Consider the following 6036-nt stretch of genomic DNA (forward strand, 5'->3'; position numbering starts at 1 on the left):
TTGATTGAGAAAGGAATCAATGCCAGAGTAGTCACACTGTTCATGCCATTGTTTTACGATCTGACATGGAAATGGCTCTGCTGATCAGTGATTATTATCACTTTTGAAGCCCTGGAAACAGGCTTCTGTCACATGATTGGATGAAACATCATCTCGTATATTTCTCCCAACTCCTAACTAAAGTCAACCCCCATCCCAGGCACCTCATGTGCCCTAGCCTCAGCTCCCTTCCCCCCATATTCCCCAATGCCAGGCGCAGTTGTCTAATTAAAGTGCTAGAAGAGCATTCACTCATGACATGCCCTAAGGGTGTGCCAAACGGGGCATGTATGCAGGAAGAGGGATAGAACTGGTGAAGGTGAGCAGCATCGGTGAAAGGGTTATATAAAGGGGGAGTGCAAAGGACATAGCAGGGAGGTTATTTACCCCAAGCAGGGACACAATGAGTCTTATCATTCCAGCAGATGAGTTGAGTGCTGTCAGTGTGAACCTCGCTCACCTTTCTGCTCTTGGGAAGCAGAGCAGACACGCTAAACTGCTTAGTATACACAGCACACCCTGACACACATTCATACACCAGTTCACATGTGCATGATTACGCATGGCTGCCCGAAGCTGCAGATAATTTGCCCAGAGATACACATACGAACTTAAAATTGCCCCGTATGGGTATAATTGATAGTGCCCCAATGACATCTATCCCATATTTATCGAGTGCTGTATTTGATTTTCAGCTTGTTGTGTACTGCATGCAAATGCTAAAACAGCGTAATGTGGTTAATATTAAAAATAATGAATCCTCAGGGTTTAAGGCTACAGAGGCTGTGCTGCGTGCTGTCTAGTGATGTTTGCATGCCTCATTAAATAGCCAGAAGCTCACTGACAAACAGGCCGAGAGCTGCATGAAGCCATCACATCAGAGCAGCTCTGGACTCAAAAATCAGACACACAGAGATGGACTGATTGCATGAAACATTACGAAGTCCTGCACAATCAGAAAGGAATCCGCTCTGATTTTTCTCATGTTTGTAGCTGTGCCAGGACTGCTAGTTTGTTCTTTTATTCAGAGAAGAGATGACAGATATAAACATATATGTGATGGGAAATTGGAAGGCTCACAAACTGTGGTTGACAAAGGATAACCAAGATACTTAAGTACTTGTTTTAAGTTCATTTCTGTTCTGGCAAATATATGTGTCTAGACCCAGGTGGTAGGCAAAGACTTATTTATCCCTATGATCTGTTGATTTGTTAACTTTTGCTGCAAGTGGTTTTCATCTTCCCAAGTATCAAACTATTGCTTACAGTTCATGGATTATGCAGATAAAGCAGTGTGCTAGTTTGAAACAGAGGGTCGCTGATGTAGGACAGTCGTTCCTCTGCTCCTCATCCAGCTGAGCCTTCGACTGCAACCCCATTTTCCATCCTGAGACAGGAATTACGAGACTGTCAGAGCAGCTGTGGCAAAGCTCACTGCACAGAGAGAACGTAACCTACATGTCAGTGTGCAGATAGCTCATCAGCAATCAGACAGCATAGCTTTGCCAACCCATATTCTCTCCCCAGCTTCCTTTTCGGCTGCTGCTGTGCAAGATGTATGCAATAGTTTGATTGTGTGTGTGTGTGTGTGTGTGTGTGTGTGTGTGTGTGTGTGTGTGTGTGTGTGTGTGTGTGTGTGTGTGTGTGTGAACCTGCAACACGTGTGTGTTTCGTGTCGGTCTGCACTGCCATGTCTGATAGATGATGTGCTTGTGTAGTAATGAGACGCTCTGCACAAGTGACCATTTTCTCCAGCTCCTCAAGAGGGTTTCAGATGGCAGCGCTCTTCCCTCAGTCATCCTCCCTCTGGATCCCGATCCCGGTCCTAGGCAGTCTCACCGTCTGTGCTGCAGGCTCCTATCCATCACGAGAGGAAGGGACAAATGTCTAGACTGCACAGATCACTTGCTGCTGACCTGTTCATTAGTTTACATCAAATATGTCAGTGCCACATGTGCCTCTTCTGGGCTGCACAAATCTGTTTTCCAAGCAGGGATTGTTTTTCAGAAGCCTCCATAGAAGATGGAGTTTATTTTGATCAATAAATCAGCTTTTTTATTTTTTGCTTTAATCCACTGCCAAGTAAAAAGAAATTAAAACTTCAATATCCTGGGACTAGAGTAGCTTTGCATGATCCCTACCGAAAATATTTGTTTTTCTACTTCAAACAACTTCTCAGTTCATCCTTTATCTAAAGCATAGACTGTATTATATTAATGATGGACACAACCACCATACCTTCGTCATCTGATTCGGGATTTTAAAGTTTCAGTTTTAGTATTTAGATTTCTGTCATTTTGGGGGTTTTTGGAGCCAAAAGTTATGATTTGCAGAGTGTTGAACACAAAATTGTAAGATAAGGCTATAGCGAGCTTGGAGCCTGTTTCAAGTGGCCATTAGATGAACTGCTGTTTATGGAAACTATGTTGCCTTTTGTTGAGAGTCTACAGAGTCTGTGATCCTTTCCCTTGAAATCCCGCTCTATAAAAGCTTATTTCTCTCTGATTGGTCACCTTCTGGAAGCCTACTAAGGTACAGCTGCACCACATGTCTTCATGGTAAAGTTTTTGTTCACAGGGGTTATTTCACATTATTTACGCCATTATATCTAACATTTTTACATTAATATACAAGCTACAACTTTCATATTTTATGTGTCAACTGAGCACGACTCAACAGATAATCAACTATAAGTCCTTTTTATGTGTTTACAACAAATGCTTTATATCTGTTACTATATAGCTTTTATATAGCTTTATTTCTAGTCTAGCTTCATATTTCACAGTCAGACATGAAAGTATGATCAAAATTATACACAAGATTCCCTGTAGGTATATTCCCATACATGTTCAATTATCATTTTAATGGCAGTCTGCAGTATAACCAGCTCAGGAGTTACATTTCGCAATCCACAAAGGTGCAGTATTTGTCAAAAGACCACATGCCTGCCGTGACTGTGATCGTAAAGAATAATCATGCCTTCGAGCAACCTGCCATGGATGACAGGCTCAGTACGCTTTTGTCAGACCGTTATCTGATTTGCGGAGACATGTAATGTACATGGGCAAATTTTTTGATAAATGTACTGAAGAAAAACAGAGAGACAGAAACTGTAGGAAAAGATAAGAGAAGGGAGTATCGTAGGGAGACAGGCTGGCTGGCAGCCCTCTTTATCCAAAAGATGATCAGACCGCTATTCCATTTCTTGTTGTAGAAAATCAATGTTGGAGGAGCCAAGAGATGAAATTTATCTGAAGCTGCCGGTGCAGAGAATATTCCCACAATTGCCTTGACTGTACTGGATAAGTTAATGCTGTATCCTGTGTGTGATAGCTCAGGCATTGCAAACATTCAGACCTTTCATCCATGTCCTATCATCAGTGGGAGAGCAGGACGTAGCCAAGGAGATTCTGATAAGGGCCAATATCAGCCGGGCGAAAGACAAAGCAAATTTAGAGGTGGAGGTCAGGGAGGATGGTGTGTTTAAAGGCAAAAGAAACGGAAACCACTGAAATAGCAGGGGGCTAATTTATTTAAGAAATGACTCCATTTAAAAAAGTTTAACCTTATAGCAGAAACACCACAGCATCATGCTAGCAAGTCATAGGTTCAAGCTTATCCTGGTTATTTGCTTCCTAAGAGAGCATTTACTCATTACTAAATAAAAAATGGCAAAGCTTAAGATTTTTCAGTTAAAAGAATAGATGTTCTCTTGCTAGCTTGTTAATACGGACTGTGGTCAAAACAAAATGTGACAGTCATTTATTTACGATTCAAACAGCAGCTTATCTGTGTTTCCAGTTCCCCACTATCCCCCAGTTCAATATGCAGTTAACGCATTAAAACTCCTGTTGTGCTGAAGGTAAAGAGCTGTTTTAGGTTTAAACACTGCATGTGTTATCAAGTTGTTGTTGTTGTTGTTTTAAGGCTTGAAAACAGATCATCTATAATCACAAACCCCCCACCCCACCCAGTTGACCTCAAGGAGTGGTTCTCTGTGTTTAGGCTTATTATTCATGGCCTGTGCTGGGGAACAGAAGACCTCTGGTGGCTTTCTACAACAGCCAGTGTCATCAGTGCATTTTAGGTTCACATTAAGTGCTACAGACTTGCTAACATGGTTACCTGTGCACCGAGGAGTGATCTTAAAATCGGGTACATTTCAGGTATATAAAAAAAAGATTAACCACCCTTCCCCGTTTCCATGTTGTTTATTTTAAATTCTGACTGATCTGAATGTTGCCATAGAGTGGGCAACATTTTTCCAGTCTTCTGTTGTGTTGTTTTGGTGAACAAGACGGCAATTGCGTCCTCAGTTTCCTATTTTTGGCTGAGAGGATCAACACATGGTGTGGTCTTCTGCAGCTGTAGCCCATCTACTTTAAGGTTTTTGTGTGTTGTGCGATCAGAGATGCTTTTCTGCATACATACTTGTCACTTAAAACACCTTTCTTTATCACCATTGTGGTACTTGTGATCAAAACAAGGATTATGCAATGAGATGAGTGCATGCAGCACTGGACGTGTGTTTTTAAGCGTGTGCACATGTTTCATTAGTACGTCCAGAGCCTTGTTTTGACTTGATCATTTTTGTCCACAAATCCTTTTAAATGCAGCCTTGCCATTGGTGCTATTTGTAAGGCTTTTCATTCAAGCACACAGTGTTATTTGTAATGCCGCATTTCTTTGTGATGACTGTGAAGTAGGCCATTGTGTCCTCGATCAGGAAAGTAAGAGTGAGTGATATTAAAGGTTATCTTTAAGACAAAATAGACAATGTGCTGCCAAGCTATCAGTCTTGGAATTTGATTAGTGTACCCAAATAATCATTTGCTCCTGCTAAACAAAACCTTGAAAAGTGCAGTGTGATGTACTTTGACCAAAGTAGAGAGATATAGCGGGGAGTCAGTCAGGGTGGGTGTGGATTTCTTTATCATATGGCTGTCCAAGAGGGATCCTTCAGCTCTTCAGCTGCTCTCGCTCCTGTTAAAGAGCTTTTGTGAAGTTTTCATTTAAATGAGATGAAATGTCCAAGGCCAGAATGCACCAACAGATTTGTGATATCAGGTTGCATAAAGAAAACTGACTTAATACATCCAACAAAGTTTCACCTTTAATAAGCTTAACACAGAAACACAGACTTAAAATAAACTTCAGACATATTTATTAAGTAAAAGACTTAGAAGTTAGTGTATGGCATTAACAAGTACAGAACTCAAGTCAATAATTTAAGCAATAATTGGCAACTTCACATGAACATTTAGTTTTGCTTCACTGACATTCTTTGGGGAATTTCTAAAAGGATATATACAAAAAAAAAAACAGAGAGAGAGACTTAAATAATGGCTGTACATTAGACAAATGCAACTTAAGGGTGACATGATGTTCCAGGCAGGACTGAGGAGTGAAAAAAATGACTGCAGTAGTGTTACAAAGACAAGTTTTAGACAACACGTGACGGCTCGGGACATCTCCAACAGTCCGCTGCTCCGATATGTGCAGCCATCACCTTTGCTGTTCCTTCTGTCTAAATGCTACAAATAAAAAGGTTAGGCGCCTTCTCTGAGAGATCCCTCCCTCCTCCTCTCCGAGAAACAGGAACTGCCCCTGCTCACACTGTTGCTAGGCAACACGTTAAATTCCAGTGATCCGCGCATTGCCGGGCTTCTCGGCGCAGACCTACAAATCATCAAGTCCTCCATTAACCGAGCTGTCAACAGCAGCTAATGCCAGAAGACTCCAGTGAATACAAGAACAACATCATCAGCTACAAAAACACCCGTGACAGCCACAACAAAGTAGAAGCATCCACCGGGGGGATTAAATTAGGATGAAAATGTATATGTATATGTGTATATATATGTATGTGTATATATATATGTATGTGTGTATATATATATGTATGTGTGTATATATATATATATATATATATATATACACACACATATATATACACACATATATATACATATACATACACACACATATACATATATA

Source organism: Neolamprologus multifasciatus, chromosome 20, assembly GCF_963576455.1.
Source record: "Neolamprologus multifasciatus chromosome 20, fNeoMul1.2, whole genome shotgun sequence".
Classification (NCBI taxonomy): domain Eukaryota; kingdom Metazoa; phylum Chordata; class Actinopteri; order Cichliformes; family Cichlidae; genus Neolamprologus; species Neolamprologus multifasciatus.